This window comes from Pleurodeles waltl, chromosome 6 (assembly GCF_031143425.1).
Source record: "Pleurodeles waltl isolate 20211129_DDA chromosome 6, aPleWal1.hap1.20221129, whole genome shotgun sequence".
Classification (NCBI taxonomy): domain Eukaryota; kingdom Metazoa; phylum Chordata; class Amphibia; order Caudata; family Salamandridae; genus Pleurodeles; species Pleurodeles waltl.
In genome coordinates, this window is record NC_090445.1 from 394041212 (window position 1) to 394062596 (window position 21385).

Here is a 21385-nt window from a genome sequence, read left to right on the forward strand (position 1 = left end):
CTTTCAATGGAAGAAGGTAGCGAGGGAGTTGCAGAGATCTTGTGAAGGCGTGATGGAGTTGGAGTTGGCATTAGGATTGGAGAGCTCTTTGACGATGTTGAAGAGTTCTTTGCTGTTGTGAGGCTTCTTGTCCAGTCTGTCTTTGAAGGATGTTCTCTTGGTGGTGCGGATCAGCTGATGGTGTTCGCGGGTGGCGTTTTTGAGGGCAGACATGTTTTCTACGGTGTGGTCTTTGTGCCAGGCTTTCTCAAGGGTATGGCAGTTTTTTTTGGATTCCTTGAGGGTGTCTGTGAACCATTGAGGTTTCCTGGCGTTGTTCTGTCTTGGGAGGTGTCTGAGTGGTGCAAGGTTGTCCGCGCAGTTGGAGATCCAATGTGTGAGGCTGAGGGCTGCGTTGTTGGCGTCGGTGGAGATGGTAGGTTTGTTGTGGCTGAGAGTAGAGAGTAGCTGTTCCGTGGAGATTTTGTTCCAAAGTCTGCATGGGATGGGTTGTGTGCGGAGGTGGAGAGTCTTGCGTCTGAAGGTGAAGTGGACACATCTGTGGTCGGTCCAGTGTATTATGGAGGAGTGGCTGAAGGATACGTGATTGCTGGCAGAGAAGATGGGGTTGAGCGTGTGTCAGGCGATGTGGGTGGGGGTGTTCACCAGTTGCTTGAGACCGAGGTTGGCGAGGTTGTCTAGCAGGGTGGTGGTGTTGGGGTAGTTGTTCTGCTCCAGGTGGAAGTTGAGGGCTCCGAGGAGGATGTAGTCTGGCGAGGCTAGGGCGTGCGGGGAGATGAAGTCCGCGATGGATTCGCTGAAGAGGGCGCGTGGTCCAGGGGGTCTGCAGATGAGAGTTCCTCTGAGGGTGGTCATGGGGTCGGTGTGGATCTGGAAGTGCATGTGTTCGGTGGCGAGGGTGGTGTCTTCGGTGGAAGTGGTGACGTTGATGGAGTCCTTGAATATGATGGCGATTCCTCCTCCGACTTGGTTGGTGCGGTCTCTCCTGGCGATCTTGTAGCTGTCGGGGATGGCTATGGCGATGTCGGGGGCCGAGGAGGCGTTCATCCAGGTCTCAGTGATGAAGGCGACGTCAGGTGCGGTTGAGTCCAGGAGGTCCCATAGTTCAATGGCGTGATTGTGGACGGAGCGTGTGTTGATGAGGATGCATTTGAGGTGGTTATTGGTGCGTGGGCTGGTGGGCGGGGTGCAGTCGCGGTGGAAGTGTGCTTGCAGGTAAGGCATGCGAAGGGTCCATGAGTGCATTGGGGGTTGGCTTGGAAGCAGGTTCTAGAGCGTCCCGGGTTGAGTGCGTGGAGGGAGGTGGGGTCGTAGCGGCGCTGCGGGGTTTGGGAGTGCTGGGGGCCAGGGGATCGTGGTGCTGGGCACAGTCCAGTCGCGGACGGGCGCAGACGGGCTTGCATTTAGCGCACCTTTGGCGTGCCAGCGGCCGCCATAAGAGGAGGAGGGGGGAGGGGTCAGGTGGGGGCGGAAGGCGGGAGGGGGTCGACGAATGGGAGCAGAGGGGGGTGGGCCGAGAGGGTGGTGGCGGCAGGAAAGCAGAGGGTTGGGGGGGTCAGATAGAGGGAAGGAAAAGAAGAGAGGAATTACAGAAGAAGAGAGGAGAGGGATACAGAAGAAGAGAAGAGTCCAGAAGAAGAGAAGAGTAATGAAGAAGAGAAGAGTCCAGAAGAAGAGAAGAGTCCAGAAGAAGAGGAGAGAAGAACACCGAAGAAGAGAAGAGTCCAGGAGAAAAGAAGAGCACAGAAGAAGAAAAGAACACGAAGGATGGGGTGCAGAGGAGAAGAAGAACACCAGAAGAAGAGCAGAACACGAAGAAAATGCTGTGAGGAAGAAGAGCAGAACACAGAAGAAGAAAGAACACGAAGGATGGGGTGCAAAGGTGGAGAAGAACACAGAAGAAGAAAGAACATGAAGGATGGGGTGCAGAGGAGGAGAAGAACACCAGAAGAACACAGAAGAAGAAAGAACACGAAGGATGGGGTGCAGAGGAGGAGAAGAACACCAGAAGAAGAGCAGAACACAAAGAAAATGCGGTCAGGAAGAAGAGCAGAACACAGAAGAAGAAAAGAACACGACGGATCGGGTACAGGAGAAGAGAAGAACACAGAAGAAGAAAGAACACGAAGGATGGGCTGCAGAAGAGGAGCAGAAGACAGAGGAAAATGGTTATCAGAAGGAAGAGCAGAAGGCGAAGGGAAATGGACCGAGAGAGGACAGCAGGGGTACGAAGAAAAGTTGGAGGAGAGAGAGATAAGGAGAAAGAGGTGAGTAACGAGGGGCTGGACAGGGGGGAGTGCAGGGAGTACTTACGGTTTTGTTGGGAGGTGGCAGGAACCTGGGCAGGTGGAGCTGCAGCGGCGGGGGAAGCGACCTACCCTAGGGTCAAGGGTCTCTGTCTCGGCCGCGCAGCGGCCGCCATAAGAGGAGGAGGTGGGAGGAGGGGTCAGGTGGGGGCGGGAGGTGGGAGGGGGCCGACGAATGGGAGCGGGGGCGGGGCAGAGAGGGTGGTGGCAGCGGGAAAGCACAGGGTTAGGGGTGGGGGGGTCAGATAGAGGGAAGGGAAAGAAGAGAGGGATTACAGAAGAAGAGAGGAGAGGGATACAGAAGAAGAGAAGAGTCCAGAAGAAGAGAAGAGTAAAGAAGAAGAGAAGAGTCCAGAAGAAGAGAAGAGTCCAGAAGAAGAGGAGAGAAGAACACCGAAGAAGAGAAGAGAAGAGTCCAGGAGAAAAGAAGAGCACAGAAGAAGAAAAGAACACAAAGGATTGGGTGCAGAGGAGGAGAAGAACACCAGAAGAAGAGCAGAACACAAAGAAAATGCAGTGAGGAAGAAGAGCAGAACACAGAAGAAGAAAGAACACGAAGGATGGGGTGCAGCGAAGGAGAAGAACACCAGAAGAACACAGAAGAAGAAAGAACACGAAGGATGGGGTGCAGAGGAGGAGAAGAACCCCAGAAGAACACAGAAGAAGAAAGAACACGAAGGATGGGGTGCAGAGGAGGAGAAGAACACCAGAAGAAGAGCAGAACACGAAATAATGCAGTGAGGAAGAAGAGCAGAACACAGAAGAAGAAAAGAACACGACGGATCGGGTACAGGAGAAGAGAAGAACACAGAAGAAGAAAGAACACAAAGGATGGGCTGCAGAAGAGGAGCAGAAGACGGAGGAAAATGGCTAACAGAAGGAAGAGCAGAAGGCGAAGGGAAATGGACCGAGAGAGGACAGCAGGGGTACGAAGAAAAGTTGGAGGAGAGAGAGATAAGGAGACATAGGTGAGTAACGAGGGGCTGGGCAGGGGGGAGCGCAGGGAGTACTTACGGTTTTGGTGGGAGGTGGCAACCCAAAAACATTACCCAACAATCCACCCTCACCAACACACATCACACAACATCCATGGCACCACAAAGGCACCCCCATTTCACTGAGGAGGTATTAAGGATCATGGCGGAGGAAATCGTCAGGGTAGAGTCACATCTATTTGGAGCACAGGTGCAGTAGTAGCTAGGAAGATGGAGCTATGGTGGAGAATCGTGGACAGAGTCAACGCCATGGGACAGAACCCCCGAACAAGGGATGACATCAGGAAGAGGTGGAACCAACTATGGAGGAAGGTACGTTCCATTGCAGCAAGACACCAGCTCGCTATCCAGAGGACTGGCGGTAGACCCCCACCTCCTCCCCTACAACCCACAGCATGGGAGGAGCAAGTCCTGAGGGACTGGCTGGAGTCGGAGGAGGACTGGACTCTGGTAAGTTCAATTTCTACAATTATCACCCCCCCTACATGCATGCCATCACATACCCTCACAAACCCTCCACCATCACATCTCTTTAATCCCAGTGCCAAGACCTGCATGCTGTACCAATGCATGGACACCCCTCACAGCCCTCCATGTACACTCATCAGAAAAGCATGCACAGCATAGAGAACTAACAATCCCACCATACACCAGCATACACAAGTAAAAGCTTGCACGCCATCACCAACCATAGAGGGGAAGCCAGGGATGTACAGTATATCATACACATTAACCATAACACATCATTTACATCCCCACAGGCACCCCAGCCAATGTCACTGGAGAGGTGGTGCCAGCACTATCCAGTCCCCCAACTGAAGAGGCCCAAAGTGATGACAGTAACTATGGTATTCATGATCTGGACGATCTATTTGGCCTATCAGGGACCACTGGACAGCGGGTTACCCAAGCCCAGTCACAGACTACCACTGAACCTCCCTCATCAGTAAACAATACCACAGCACCCATCCAGCGTACCCAAACCTCTGTCCCCAGAACAAGTCAATCAGCAGAGTGCCCACCTGTACAGGGACCCCAGGCTACACCTCGCACACAAGACAATCAGGGACCTGTGGTCAGTGGCAGTGGTCACACGGTTCAGGGGACAGAGGCACTCTCCAGGAGGCACTCTCCGTCAATGTGGTGAAATCTGGCGTCTTCCGGTGCGGCTGTAGAAAAGTAATGAAGGTCTGTCATTGCTGTGGCTATAAATTAAAAAGACAGAGTACTGAGATGACAAAGAGTCTGCATCAAATGGTGGAGAATCTAAAGATATGGCGCTCCTTCTTTAGCAAGATTGCACTTGTAAGGCATTGTGATTGATGTCACTGACTGCTGAAGATGATCAATAATTTTGGAAATCATTACCAAGAAATAAATGTAAGAAATAAAGTAGACAAATCTGAATTGATAAGTGCTACCAAAATAGAGAGATTTCCAGTCCTGATGATGCCCGCTGCTGATTTATATCTGTATAAAGGGACGAAACGTCGACAAAAAATTGATTGTGGATTGATGGTAAATAACTTAATGACTTCATGACTCCTGGATTGAAGGAGCCTTTTGGAAGTTCACATTATATTTTTAACCACTTTACTGTAAATATTGTATATAACACTTGTAGGAGGCTGGCCTGGCTTATAGTGGGTATCTGTGGATACTTACACCTTGTGCCAGGTCCAGTTATCCCTTATTAGTAGATTAGTATTGTTCTAGCAGCTTAGGCTGATAGAGGTAGCTATAGCAGAGCAGCTTAGGCTGAACTAGGAGACATTCAAAGCTCCTACTATACCACTTATATCATATAGCACTACGAGCCACATGTACAAAGCTAATGAATTGCGAGTCGGAAATAGCGACTCATTGCGAATCGCTATTTCCGACTCACAAAACGGGATGCAGGTAGAAATCACAATACCATTTTGTGATTCGGTGCAGAGTTGCAGCGCAATTTGCGAAATTGCAAATTACGATATCGCAAATTGCACAAGGGTGTGGTCCAGAGTCGCAAATTGCGACTGGCTCGCAAATTGCGAGCGGTTGCAAATAAAATAGGAGAAAACACACTTCCTGGTTCTGTGTGATGACATCAAAACCAGGAAGTACCCCCCATGGGACAGGGAGGAGTCTACCCAGCACAGACCACAGAGGCACACCCAGTTGAGAGGAGCAACTACAGCTATGCCAGCTCAGGACAAGGAGACACCCACTGCAGGGAGGAAGAAGAAACTAAAGTTTTCAGAAAAGGAGCTGGAGATACTGACTGAGGAGTGCTGCCTGCACCATGATGTCTTGTTCAGCAAGGCATCAATGAGTGTCCCTGGCACACAAAAGAAGAAGATCTGGCAGGACATCCTAAGTAAAATCAATGCGACTGGAGTCAGCCATCGCACCATTGATGAGTTCTGCAAAAGGTGGTACGACCACAGGTCCAGGACCAAGGAAAGGGTGGCAGAGCAGATGAGGAAGGTGCACAGAACTGGAGGAGGACCATCCACAGTACCTCCTCCTACAGCCATTGAGAGCATGGTGGAGACCACTCTGGTGCAGGAGGCTGTGGTAGGAATTGGAGACCTGGACAGTTCTGCATCGGGAACATCCAAAAGTAAGTATCAAACATCACTTATTTACACCACTCAATGCACCATGCACACAACCACACTACACAAAAGCATGCATCCTCCAGATTTGGTCCATGCCTATATTGCAACCTACAGAACAATGCATTATGGGCAATGTAGTATAGTAGTCCAACTTTTTATGAATATTAATTGTGATACACCACACATATGAGAGGCACTGACAGTGTATCCCCTGAGTCCCACAGGTCTCCCACAAGTACCCACCAATGACCCTACTCTGCAGGGAGGAGAATCTGCCACCATCACAGCAGACGAGGCAGCCAGTGTAACAGCAGGGGAGTGCATGACCACACCACTTGTCCACCATGCACGTGAGACCACTGAGGAGACAGATATCGACACTGAGAGGGGCAATCTAACACCGGGTCCACAGATGAGTGTGAGTCAGCCACATAGGTTAGCTGGGTTTGGCGGAGGCGGCAACCTCAAACACAGTCAGCAGGTGAGGAGGATGTCACAGGTGAACAATTTCTAGGACTGGAGGCATCCTTACTGAGCAGTAACTGCTTGCAAAATAAACATATGCGGGTAATGAACAGGAACCTGCACAGACTGCAACAAACCCTCTCACAGGGTTTTGCCAATGTTGACACACAATTCACTACCATGAACAACAACATGGCAAACCTCACCATCTCCATCAATGACCTGGTCAGGGAAATGATGGCAGATAGGGCCCATGCAAGATGCAGAGAGCGCAACACTGCTGCCTGTTTGGACCGACTGAGTTAGTTGATTGGCCGCCTTGCAACCACTATTACTTGTCGGTTAAGGTGCACCGTAAAGCTACAGATGGAACTTGGGCATTTTGCTGGTGATGTAGCAAGGGGACTAGGGTGCATCAGTCATGCAGTGGACCTAATAGAGACCACCCAGGCAGCAAGGGGCATTGGCGATACCCTCCTGTTAGTGAGGACATCTCCAGCGTGAGCAACGTTTCTGCCTCAGATGCACGCATCCTGCGGAGTAGCAGTGCCCGCCAAGGATCAGGGGACCAACCAGGATTGGGCCTTGGTGGCCGTAGTCGCAGGAGGGTGTGATTTTACTAATCTGAGATTTGCCTGAGGCACATAACGTAAATGTGTCAGACATTATATTTTACTTTTTTCTTGTTTAGACGTCAACAGTTCATTATTACACTTCTGACATTAAAGGGATTATTTTTTGTACTGCACAACCTGGCTATGTGTGTCTTACATTTGTGAGTGTTGTCACAGTTGCCACGTACCTGCCAAAATAGTGAGTTGGAATGTGGTCCTGTCTCTGTCTGCCCTCCAATGCGATGCTACCATCCCCAAGCTGTTGGTGTAGTAGCTCTTGCTCCTCATCCTCCAAATCTTTGTCGTCAAGGGTGAGATGTAGCCCACGTCTGGTGGTGATGTTGTGGAGGTTGGCACATGTTGCCACAATCTTGCATGCAGTCTCTGGGGCATACTGGAGTGCCCCTCCACTTGTCAAAGTAAGCCTCAGCAAGGCCTACTAGTGCACGGGGTTAACCCTTCTCTGCACAAAGTCCTCAGACCATATAGGAAGAAGTTGGCACAGAAACTGAAATAAAAGACAACGTTTATAAAACCTCAAGAAGTGGTACTACAGTTCAAACAGCACCCTTCTGTAATGTTTGAAGTAGCACACTTAACTAAGAGAGCTTGGTCCTTTTAAAAAGAAGGTGGTACAATTATAGAAGCAAGACTTATATACATATAAGGTCATATGGAAATGCCCAGTCGACAGGTAGGAGGGGCTAACAGTTTTCATGGACTAGTAGACACATTACTGTCTGTTACTAATTACTAACAGCTGCAGACCTTACTGGGCATGTGCGAAAGTGGGGGATGCTAAATATAACTTGGCACTAGACAGATTTTGAAGAGTAGTTAACAGGAAGGTAGGACAGAGCACATGGCGAGCACATGGCAGCATGTGGCAGAGAAAATGGCTACCATGAATATAAATGGATTCCGCAAAATGTTCAAAATAGTTGCTAGATACAAGATGTCTTCTGCTAATGCTTAATCTAATCGATACTAAATTACAACAGACGACCCTTTCAGCATTAGCTGAAGACATTTGTCTTTCTGGGATAATCTAAATATTCATCTTGTATATTTATGCTCATAATTTCAGCTATTTCCTTATCTAACATATGTTGTGCTTTCATTTCTGTAAAATCTCTTTTGGTAGGCATACAAGCAGTAATACACATGGAGCAGAACATTGGACCACACTTAGTACAGATACAGCATGTGGAAAATATTGCAATCATTACACACAGGATAGTCAGTAGTTTCCAGGCCCAAGCGGAAACAAGAGCCCAAAACCATCCAGAAAAAGTCCAAGTACCAGTCTCTGTGTGAATTTCTGCAGCAATTTTATGCAATTTAGATATTGCATCATATACTGAAGGTGAGTGATCTGGAATGAAAATGGAGCAACTACTACCGATGATGCGACATGCACCACCTCGATCAGCTAATATCACAAATAGTACCATTCGATTTTGGAGCACTACAATCCTCGCAATTTGGAGCTCCTCTGTAATATTCCCAAGTGCCAGAGCTGCCTGATTGGTAACAGCTTTCACAACCATAGTCAATTGTCTCACTTTCCTACTGTTTAACGCAGCACCCACAAAGAAGAACAACCCTAAATTAAAATCAACATATTGTTGCAGGCTTGTGTCCATTTGGTCTACCTCATTTGTACTTATTGTCCTTTTATATCTATTTTTAATGATGTCATTCAACAGTTTAAAATCTCTGTGATATGATGCAGGTGCCAAAAACACAGGGGGTAATAGAAAAGATACATAACACACACACCTGACCACCGAACAGGTAGTTGGTAATATCCATAGTTACCACAAACAAAATATATATTATGTGAAGCTGTAAAACTACTATTATTTACACCCACAATAGTTAAAATCAAGGTACAATTGCTTATCCCCACTGGAATTCATCCAATGCTACATATACATAAATCTGCTTTAGTTTTTGTAACAGAAATCACAAATTGTTCTTTCTTGTCAGAGTCTCTTATATTTGTGAAGACATATGGTGTTGAAACATTGTCTGGTTGATACTCTTCCCATTCCCATTTAGTTCCTTTGGCTTGGGGATACCCATCTTTGTCTCAGTAGCATACTTTATTAAGGCAAAAAAGAAGTCCGCCCTCTGTACGTTTTCCAGATGCAAACAAAAGCACATACAAAGCTTGACAAGAACCATTGTGTGAAAAAGGAAGAGGAATGAAAGGTGTTCCTCCTTTCTTTTGATGCACAGGTATCATTCCACATACCCAACAGTTAGTAGTATTTGTAGCATTATGAGCATGATGCAACATCTGAATGAAAGTGTTATTGAAGTACGATTGACGGTGCTTCTGCTCATAATGGGGAAGCATAAAGTAATAGTGATCCTCTGGTACTGGAGTAGTGGTAACAAAAAACTCACGAGCAGGAGCCATCTTTTCAACAAACCAGGTGATTATTGCCATAAGCACCAAAACAACAACAAACCCCATAGTACTAATGATCACTTTGTTATTCATTTTAGCAACAGTGATAATTGATCCTTCCAGAAATTAAGTAAAAACAATTGTTGGAGCTCTTATCCCTGGGCAGCCGCTGATTTCTTCACCACGGGCCAAGACGGGTGTGACTACTCTAATGCATGGCTGATCCCCCCCTTGTCACATTGGCTCTCTGTTTCACTAACCCAGGGCGGTAGCTCAACCAGTTTTCTCCAGCATTACAGATTCTTTCCTCGGTCTCAAATTATATTGCAACACTCTAGAAATCGTATGGTCCGGGAAGAACTCCGCAGATTCGTCAGGTGACATAGCACGGCCTTTCTAAGTAGTCAAGATCTCTCGATGATCGGTCAGCACAGCAGGTTCCACCAAGGTAGGTAGCACTCTCTTGCAGTGAGTACTATGGACCCAATTCTTTCGGTTCGTCACTCGAACTGCTGTCCTCGTCGCAAGGAGCACCTGCTCTGGGCCTCGCCACCTTGGTTCCAAGCTGCTTTATCTTTCAAAGGACTTAATCATCACCTGGTCACCAGGTCGGAGATCATGGCCTTCAAATGCAGATCTGTCAGGAAGTGCTTCTCGAACCTGTTGATGAATAGAAACCAAATTGTCGGTTAACTGTGCCAAATAATCATTCATCAGGACACAAGGTACATCATATACAGAATTTGGCTTAGGAACTCCCCAAATGTTCATTGGCCTTCCAAATACTATTTCATAGGGGGTAAGGCCTGTTCGAGAGTGTGGCACTGACCTAATAGACAATAATGCCAACGGTAATGCATCCGGCCAAGTTAAAGATGTGGAAGCCTGTATATTCGCTAACTTCAGCTTCAAAGTAGCATTATACCTTTCCAACAACCCTGCTGAATGTCGGTGGAAATCCATATGGAACTTCTGTTTGATCCCTAATCCTTTCAGGACATACTTAATAACTTCCCCAACAAAATGAGGTCCGTTATCATTCCATAAAAGTCTGCAAACACCAAACCTCGGAAAAATTCTTTCAAATGCACCTTCACTGTGGTAATGGCAGTATTATCCTTTGTGGGGAACGCTTCTATCCATTTACTGAAGGCACATACCCCCACCAAGACATACTTTAAATTGTTGCAGCATTCAAGTTGAATATAATCCATTTGTTGAACTTCGAAAGGTGCAGTTGGTGTAGTAAACCCTCCCACAGGAGTTTGTGTCCCTTTTCCAGGATTGTATTGTAAACAGATCAAACAAGACTGTACTACTCTCTTAGCTGTACTGGAAATTTCTGGATGCTCCCAAACATTGCGTAAGCAACTTTGTTATTGTTGAACTCCAACATGTGCCAGCCCATGTGCCATCTGAACCATAGGTTGTACAAAAGCTATAGGCAATTTTCATTTATCCATCTACTTATTACGCCAACAGCCCTCATCATCCAATTCTCACGTTCTTTCACAGAAGCAGATTTCTGTATATCTAATACGTCTTGCCTAGCATTATGCCAACGTTCAGCTTGTGACTTCACTACATAAATAGAAGAAGTACTTTGCTGCATAGCAGTCTCACGTGCTACGCGGTCCGCAAGGGCATGACCTTGCCCTATCTTATCGGTCACTTTCTTATGTGCACTAAATTTCACAATAGCTATTTTCTTTGGATATGTCAATGCAGACAAGAGGTTAGGCACTAATTCTGCATGCATTATCTGCATCCCGTGTGATGTGAGAAAGCCTCTCTCCTTCCAAAGCAAACCAAAATCATGAGCCACTCCAAAAGCATAGTGGCTGTCTGTATAAATGTTCACACATAAGTCAGTACTAAGCTCACATGCTTGTGTCAAAGCTATTAGATCCGCTGCTTGAGCTGACTTCTGTGGTATACGAGCTGTTTCCACTACCGTGTGTATTGTGGTGATTGCATATGCAGCTGAGGTCGTACCGTCTGGCAACTTCAAACAAGACCCATCAACCCACAATTCCCTGTCTACATCTGGAAGGGGCGTATCTTGCAAATCAATATGACCCTTTGTCTGTTATTCGGTAAGGAATATACAATCATGTGTTTCTTGTGACTGAGGCTGATTCACCGGATATTGCAACAAAGTGGCTGGATTTAGTATTGCACATCTCTTCAGTGTAATGTGGGTAGCCAGCAATGTCTATTCATATCCAGGTCAGGTGAGCGCTAGTTAAATGTTGCGTCTTTGTTTGATTTAAAAGAGCATCAACCGCATGGGGTACTAACACCAACAGCTTATGTGACAAAACTATCCCTTCACTCTGACGTATTGACACAGCTGTTGCCGCAACTGAACAAAAACATCAAGGCAACGCTCGAGCGACAGGGTCAAGTACTGCTGAAAAATATGCACAGGGACGCTGCTTATCGCCATTTGTCTGTACTAAAACTGACAATGCACATCCATCTTTCTCATGTACGTAAAGTGCAAAAGGCTTTGTGTAATCTGGAGTACCTAACACTGGTGCTGAACAAAAGGCTTGTCGTAGCTGCCAGAAAGCAGTCTCACATTCATCTGTCCATGGGAGGGGCATTGGAGTATCTTTAGTCAAAAGTGCTAGCAAAGGTTTGGCAATGTGTGAAAACCCTAATATCCATTGCCTACAAAAAGAAGTAAGACCAAGGAATGCACAAACATCTTTCTGAGTAGGGGGTACTGTTGTGTCTAAAATTGCTTGAATACTATATGATGTAAGTGCACCGCCTTCCTTAGACAAACGTTGACCTAAATAGGTTATCTTTGGTATACAATATTGCAATTTCTTTCGTGACACTTTATGATGGTGTGAAACAAGAAAAGAAAGTAAGGACAAAGTGCACTTTTCACATTGCTCAGATGTATCAGCTGCCAACAAAATATCATCTACATATTGTATGAGAGCCACACCTTCAGGCAGAACAAAAGAATCAAGTTGTTGTTTTAACGCTTGACTATAAATACTAGGACTCTTAGTATAGCCTTGAGGAACTATGCAAAATCTAAATTATCGTTTATTCAAAGTAAAACCAAAACAAATATCGGCTGTCAGGATGAATAGGGATCAAAAAGAAAGCATTCTTCAAGCCTATCACAGAGAACGTAGTTGCTGTCGGGGGAACCAAAGTAAGAAGTGTTGTGATGTCAGATAACAAAGGATATTGTGCTACCACAATCTTATTCACTTCTCGTAAATCAATAATGAATCGGTAAATCCTAGTATCAGTATCCTTTTTCAGAATAGGAAGAATCGGACTGTTACAAACATTATACGGAACTTCCTCAACAACTTCAACTGCAATAAGATCATGCACAATTTGTGTGAGTGCTTCTTTGCCCTCCTGTGAAATTTTGTATTGAGGCAAACGTGGCAATACAGCTCCCTCCTTGACAATAATATGTACCAGTGGAATAATCATTTGCCCCACATCAGTATCTGAAGTAGCCCACAAAGTACTAGGGAGTGAAGCTAATGCAATATCCTCTTTAACAAGACAAACTCTTTCCATCACAGGATGATTATCATTCAAAATAACATGCACCCCTTCAGGAGAGCATCGTATTGTAGCCCTGAATTACTTGAGCATATCAAGACCCACAATATTGTCTGGTGTATTTGGAGAAAGAAAAAATGAACATAGAGCAGTACATTTATCAACATGGAATGCAAGTGGTTGTGACAATGGGCTAGGGGAAGGTGTACCATCGAAACCTATCGATGTAATGGTTAAGCCACATAGGGGAGCCCTTGGAACCAATTGTTTAGACAAGGAGCTACGAGTAGCTCCTGTATCATCTAGAAACTGATCAGTAGAACCCAAAACATGTGCTGTAACATAAGGACCCCTCTGATCTACTGGAACTTCAACTGATTCCTTACCCCATCCTAGGTAATCCTATGCATAAGCAGAATCTTGGAAATCAGGTTGCACATAGTTAGACATCTGGTATTGGTTCCGTCTCTCAAAAGTGTTAAACCCATCCTGCCCTCGTACATTAGCATCAAACCTAGCTTGATCATTCGTGCTTCTTCTAGGCCCTGAATATTCTGAGCGATTTCTCATTTGTCCCCGACCACGTGAACACTGCTGAACACGTAGTGCTGGATAATCAGCAGCCCAATGCCCAAATTTCTTACAATACGCACACTGATCAACAGACAAATTCGAACGAGTGCAATAAGAACCATAAGATCCACGTCCACCTCTATCACTACCTCTAAAAGGCGGACCATAAGCTTGAGCCAACATAACCTTCGTCTTTAATTCTTTAATCTTTTTGTCCTCGCTACCTTTTGCTTCTAGTTCCTGACGTTCATAATACTGAGCCATAGTCAAAAGATAAACCGGAGTAGAGGTAGTCCATGAACTTTCACTAGCTTTTAGACGACTAGCTATTCCTGGTAACAGATTTGTGACATATTTATCGATGAGCAAATGTCTGCCCGTATCATCTGACAATAATTGGCTGCTAAAATCATGAAATGCTTCTTCAAAGCGTGTAAAGAAATCAGAGACCGATTCATCTGCCTTTTGCTTGCAAGACACTAAAACAGTCCACTCTATCTTTTTAGGGGGAATAATCATTTTTAACTTAACTAATATGGATGCGGGAAGATCTAGAATCAACTGATATGGCTTTTTCGCAGGTTCCCTATCCCCGTCCATCTGTTCTAAATCTTCCAATGACGCCCCAAAAGCTATACGATCATCAACTGTACGAACAGTCCTCCACATATCTGGCAGTAATATCAATCCGAAAAATAAATCAATGTCAGCCAAAGTCATAGTACAAGAACTAATTGCTCCCTCAACTTCCTCATAAAAGGCGGCTGGATTTTTCCGCGGGTCAGGTAATGCTGTTTTAAGTGCCATTACATCTGCCCTATTCCAAGGAGTATACACCCAATTATAAATAAAATAACCCTTAGCATCAACAGACGTTTTATCATCACTTGTACCCGATCCTTTAGGAGGAACATACAAAGGTGCGGCCTCCCGCATTGGTTTCGCGTGAACTATCATAGTCTTATCTGTTCCGAAGATGGAAGGTTGCACCCCGCCGGTCTGAGATGTCCGTGCAACTACGTCCACGGCCTTTTTCTCCTCTCGCAAACAGACTGCCGCAACACATAATTTCACCAAACGCCTGATTGCATCAGCCACCTGGGAGAAAACAAAAAGACCATCACACATTTGCTTACGATCAGCTGCTACATCATCGGGCTGTAATTCATCAGAATATTTCCAAAATAGTTCAAGAACTTCTGTGCCAAATGCCTAAGTAAAATATAGCTGCTCCTTTTCCGTCCACCCTTTCATGTTGTCTAAAAGTTCAGAAGCAGAGACAATGCTACGAATTGCTTTACGAGCAATAGATCTAAGCTCAGACGCACAGTCAGCAGTCAACATAGAGCGACTGTCTCGTATCTTCTGTTGCTCCGAACCGGAGACCTCAGCCAACTCATGAGGGGCAGGAGGAACGACATACAGAGGTGGAGGGCGATCTAGTAACAAAAAATCATTGTGCGGTTTATTAAGGATAGGATAGAGAGGTTGCCAAACAGTGTATTGGCCAGCTACCTGTAATTTACGTTCTTTCTCTTGCATCTCCTTCAAATAGTTTATTTCTTTCTTTCTCATTTTCAATGCTTTCACATATACATTCTTCTGCTGCTCTTTCTCAAGCAAGGCTTGCTCACGCTTCACTCGTCCACGCATTTCTTTCTCCCACATTCGTACACAGTCAAACATATCTTGCCTAGACCTTCGCTTACGCATACATTGTATAGGCCAACATAACTCAGGATCCGCACTAGTGTATTTATTCCATAATGTGCTGTACATTATAGAAGAAAGACCATGTTTAACATACATATCTCTATTGGGCATCCCCTCTGGGGGTGCCGGTTGTGATTCTTCCAGTCTCAAATTGGTACCATCACAAAAGCAACATGTCCTACGAAGTGCGCTAAAAACAGGCATGCCAAAAATAGTGCAGAATATGCAGTATTATAATCAAAGTAGCACTTGAAGTACCTCTAGTACGATGTGCCGTTCAAATCAAAATTAAATTGGAGAAAATTCTACTTATTACCTGCCTATATAAATTGCAATGTATATATCAATTCAAAGGACACAAATTGACTAGTCACCCAAAACACAAGAGCCACAGTAAGTGGTGCTAAACTACATTACCAAACAAAGACATCAAAACCCACAGCAAGTGCCGTAAAACGTCTCTTACCAATCACAGGGCGTCCAGATTCCAACTGCCAAGTTCTAAAATTTACCAAATGGTCACTGCACGACGAATGAACAAAAAGGATCTTTGTCAAGGACCGGCGCCACCTGGATGGTCAAATCAGCAAGAAGGGAAAAACGCCGTGGTTGCCAAGACTCGGGTCTCCTCAGGCATTGATCGTCCGCAGCGAGATCCCAATCCTTTGTCACAACCAATCCATAGGGCATCCGAGTCGCCGATGAGTCCCTGTTCGGGTGCTAATTTTTCGAAGTAAGCCTCAGCAAGGCCTACTAGTGCAAGGGGTTCGCCCTTCTCTGCACAAAGTCCTCAGACCATATAGGAAGAAGTTGGCACAGAAACTGAAATAAAAGACAAAGGTGGTCATTCTGACCTCGGCGATAAAAGGCGCCTACCGCCGGTCAGAAATCCTCCATAATTCCGCCGCGGTCGCGGTAACCCGCCACGGTCATTCTGACCCGCAGCAGCCAAACCTCCGAAAATCCGACAGCCACAACAGACCGCCAGACCAGCGGTCGGCGGAAAAGTGGAGGTGACCAAACTTCCACCGTCACGCCAACAGAAATACGCCCATGCCATTACGACCCACGAATCCACGCGGCGGTCTTTCAAACGCAGTTTTCCATTGGCGGTACACACCGCCGCGGTCAGAATACACACAAACGAACAAAACTCAGCCACATTGGCCGATTTGAATTCCACACACCTGATACACATACACACACCACTCCCACACACACAATACAATATAAAACACACACCCACATCACCCACAAACCCCTTTGACCAAAATCCAAAAAGAAGCACTGAGAGACACAGCAGCGATCACAGAACACCATCACACAGAGGCACACTACACCATCACCCACACAATATCCACACACAAAACAACACACACCACCACACTCAACACACTTAACTACACATACTCCACCCCACACATCATACACACCACTCCATGGCACCCCAAAGACACCCCCACTTCTCAGACGAAGAACTCAGGGTCATGGTGGAGGAAATCGTTCGGGTAGAGCCCCAGCTCTTCGCCACACAGATCCAATACACCAGCATTGCCCGGAGGACGGAGCTATGGCAGAGGATTGTCGACAGGGTCAACGCTGTGGGACAGCACCCCAGAAATCAGGAAGACATCAGGAAGCGATGGAACGACCTACGGGGGAAGGTGCGTTCCATGGTATCCAGGCACAACATCGCCGTGCAGAAGACTGGCGGAGGACCCCCACCTCAACCCCCACAATTTACAACATGGGAGGAGGAAGTCTTGAACATCCTGCATCCTGACGGCCTCGCAGGAGTCGGCGGAGGAATGGATTCTGGTAAGTTGAAGCTTCACTACTGCTTCCCCCCCACCTGCATGCCAAATCATACCCCAACCCTCACCCCCATCCTCGAACCCCACCCTCACCCCCACCCCCATCCTCACCCCCACCCTCACCCCCACCACCATCCTCACCCCCACCACCATCCTCACCCCCACCCCCAGCACACCTATTCCCTGCCAATGTCTCACCATCACAACCCACACATCCCAAAACCTAGGCCTGCATGCGTCCACTAAGCATGGACACCCATCACCAAAGCATGCCCAATGCATATACACATCCCCCCCACAAGCCACCCTCACCAAAGCCCCCACACACGAATGCCAGCACTTGGGGACACGGGAACCCACCGATACACCCATATGGCACACATTGAAACTATAACCATACCTCTATACCCCTGCAGGACCCGACCGCCAACACACCGCCACGGAGGGCCCAGAATTCTCCACACCCCCACCCAAGAGGCCGTCAGCGATGACAGCAGCTCTGTCGACCTGGACACTGATGACCAGCCCGGACCATCGGGGACCTCTGGACAGTCGGTTCCCCTCACACAGGCACAGGCCACTACAGACCCAAACCCCTCTGGGAACACCAGCACAGCTCCCACCCAGCGGGCCCATGCCTCTGTCTCCAGGGCGCGTCAATCTGCGGTGTGTCTACCACTACAGGGCACCCAGGATAACCCACCACCCCAACAACAACAGGGACCTGGGGGCAGTGGTAGTGGGCACACCGGCCAGGGGGCAGAGGCCCAGGGAAACAGGGCAACTCGGAGGGCAGCTGTGCGACAGGGGGGGGACGGGCCCAGGGAACCCACTCTCCACGAGGCCCTCACCACCATCATGGGAGCATACAACCGCTCCCAGGAGACGATGGCGACGGTACTGGCCAGGTTCCAGGAGATCCAGGTACTGCAGGAGGAACACTATCGGGGGTACAGGGAGGACATCAGAGCCCTCACCTCCACCCTGGTTACCATGGTAGGGCTGCTGCAGGAACTCATCAACACCAGGACGGACACTCAACAACAACAAAGGGCCCCTGCCACTAGCCTGGACCAAGAACAGCCAACCACCTCCGCCGGCGCTAGTGGACAGGAGGCCCCCGCACAACAGCAGCCCACCAGACCCCCACCTCCTGCAGGAGAAGAACCACCCCGCAAGAGGGCCCTGAGATCTCGCAAGAAGACAGAGTAGGATGTCAAGACCCCCGCCAGCAAAGGATACCACCTGATGTCATCCCACTGTCCCACATTGTCACCCTGTCCATCCTTGAACTGCCCATGCTCCATCTCTCCACAGGCCTATGGACAATGCACCTGTGTGACTGTTACTCTGGACTCTGCCATGGACATTCCTTCACCATAGCCCCCACCCACTTGAAACCACCCATCCCATTTTGAGCACTGAAATAAACACCTATTTTGCACAAAACTATCTGGAGTCTGGCTGTGAATTCAAAATATTGTAATTGACATGACAGTGCAAATATGTCCTTGTACATAGTGAAGTCAACAAACAGCTGCCACAAAGCTGTAGTCCATGGGGAAACGAAGCACAGGACTCGTAGTGGGGACCCCAGATCTGAAATAGGGAGGGAAAAGCCACAACTCAGTCATCATACACTGGGGCAAATAGACAGGCAGCAGAGATGCAGGAGAGTATTTTACATTTACAAAATTATGTTTGAATTGTTACCTGTGTCCTATTGGAAGTACTGTGCAATGATTCTGTCCCTGTTGTCTGTTTCATCCCCGTCGTCTTCCTCCTCTTCACTCTCCACAGGTTCCACAGCTGCCACAACACCACCATCTGGACCATCCTCCTGCAGGAAAGGCACCTGGCGGCACAAAGCCAGGTTGTGAAGCATGCAGCAGGCCACGATGATGTGACACACCTTCTTAGGTGAGTACATTAGGGATCCACCTGTCATATGCAGGCACCGAAACCTGGCCTTTAGGAGGCCGAAGGTGCGTTCGATCACCCTCCTAGTACGCCCATGGGCCTCATTGTACCGTTCCTCTGCCCTGGTCCAGGGATTCCTTCCTGGGGTCAGTAGCCACGACAGGTTGGGGTACCCAGAGTCCCCCAATAGCCATACACGGTGTCTCTCTAGCTGTTCCATCACGTAAGGGATGCTGCTATTCCTTAGGATGTAGGCGTCATGCACTGACCCAGGGAATTTGGCATTTACATGCGAGATGTACTGGTCAGCCAAACACACCACCTGGATGTTCATGGAATGGTAACTTTTTCTGTTCCTGTACACCTGCTCCCTGTCTCTTGGGGGAACCAAAGCCACATGGGTCCCATCAATGGCACCAATGACGTTGGGAATATGTCCAAGGGCATAGAAATCACCCTTCACTGCAGCCAATTCGCCCACCTCAGGGAAAAGGATGTAGCTCCTCATGTATTTCATCAGGGCCGACAACACTCTGGATAACACCTTCGAAAACATGGGCTGAGACATCCCAGAAGCAATTCCCACTGTTGTCTGAAATGACCCACTTGCCAAGAAATGGAGTACTGACAGGACCTGCACCAGAGGGGGAATCCCTGTGGGTTGGCGGATGGGGGACATCAGGTCGGGCTCCAGCTGGGCACACAGTTCATGTATAGTGGCACGGTCAAGCCGGTAGGTCAGGATAATGTGGCGTGCTTCCATTGTCGACAGGTCCACCAGCGGCCTGTACACGGGAGGATTCATCCGTCTCCTCGCCAAACCCAGCGGACGGTGCCTAGGAAGGACAACATGGAGCACACAGTCAAGCAACCCACAGGTACGTACTCACAGCTTGCACAGTAAACGATTCTCTATGCAGTGAATGGCGTGTCTGAGTGGCTATGCAAGGCCTAGGCCTGTGTGACGCAGTTGAAATTGAGCCATGTGGACCCTCGAAATGGCGGCTGCCTGACCTGTGAAGTGTGACAATGGGATGTGAGGTCAATGCGCTGGCGTGGCACACCGCGGCGGTCGGCGGTCGAAGACCGCGGCGCGAAGCCGCATTGGTTAACATTGAAGCCTATGGGTTTCAGGAGCCAATGGCGAAGGGCGCCGGCGGTGGCGGTACGCACCGCCGCGGTACGCACCGCCGCGGGCGTGACCGCCATTTTCTATCTACTTATTCACTCGTGACTTGAACTTTCACAGGAGAGGACCTATACTGCAAGTGTTGCTGTGACCTCGGTCTGGAAGGGACAATGGCTGCTGCGCCTGGGGAAAGGGCCCCTGCCTTCACTGGAGAAGAGTTGGAGAAACTTGTGGATGGGGTCCTCCCCCAGTATGCGCTACTCTACGGTCCTCCAGACCAACAAATGAGTTTAATTCAATATGGATTTGGGGCCACTGGCTGGCTTGGGGGCCTGGCGGGGGGCCTGGCGGGGATGGGGGGCATGTTGGGCCTGGCGGGGGCCTGGCGGGGATGGGGGGCATGTTGGGCCTGGCGGGGGGCCTGGCGGGGATGGGGGGCATGTTGGGCCTGGCGGGGGGGGCCTGGCGGGGGGCCTGGCGGGGGGCCTGGCGGGGATGGGGGGCATGTTGGGCCTGGCGGGGGGCCTGGCGGGGATGGGGGGCATGTTGGGCCTGGCGGGGGCCTGGCGGGGATGGGGGGCATGTTGGGCCTGGCGGGGGGGCCTGGCGGGGGGCCTGGCGGGGATGGGGGGCATGTTGGGCCTGGCGGGGGGGCCTGGCGGGGGGCCTGGCAGGGATGGGGGGCATGTTGGGCCTGGCGGGGGCCTGGCGGGGGGCCTGGCGGGGATGGGGGGCATGTTGGGCCTGGCGGGGGGGCCTGGCGGGGATGGGGGGCATGTTGGGCCTGGCGGGGGGGCCTGGCGGGGGGCCTGGCGGGGGGCCTGGCGGGGATGGGGGGCATGTTGGGCCTGGCGGGGGGCCTGGCGGGGATGGGGGGCATGTTGGGCCTGGCGGGGGGGCCTGGCGGGGGGCCTGGCGGGGATGGGGGGCATGTTGGGCCTGGCGGGGGGCCTGGCGGGGATGGGGGGGCATGTTGGGCCTGGCGGGGGGCCTGGCGGGGATGGGGGGCATGTTGGGCCTGGCGGGGGGGGCCTGGCGGGGGCCTGGCGGGGGGCCTGGCGGGGATGAAGGGCATGTTGGGCCTGGCGGGGGGCCTGGCGGGGATGGGGGGCATGTTGGGCCTGGCGGGGGGCCTGGCGGGGATGGGGGGCATGTTGGGCCTGGCGGGGGGGGCCTGGCGGGGGGCCTGGCGGGGATGGGGGGCATGTTGGGCCTGGCGGGGGGGCCTGGTGGGGGGCCTGGCGGGGGGCCTGGCGGGGATGGGGGGCATGTTGGGCCTGGCGGGGGC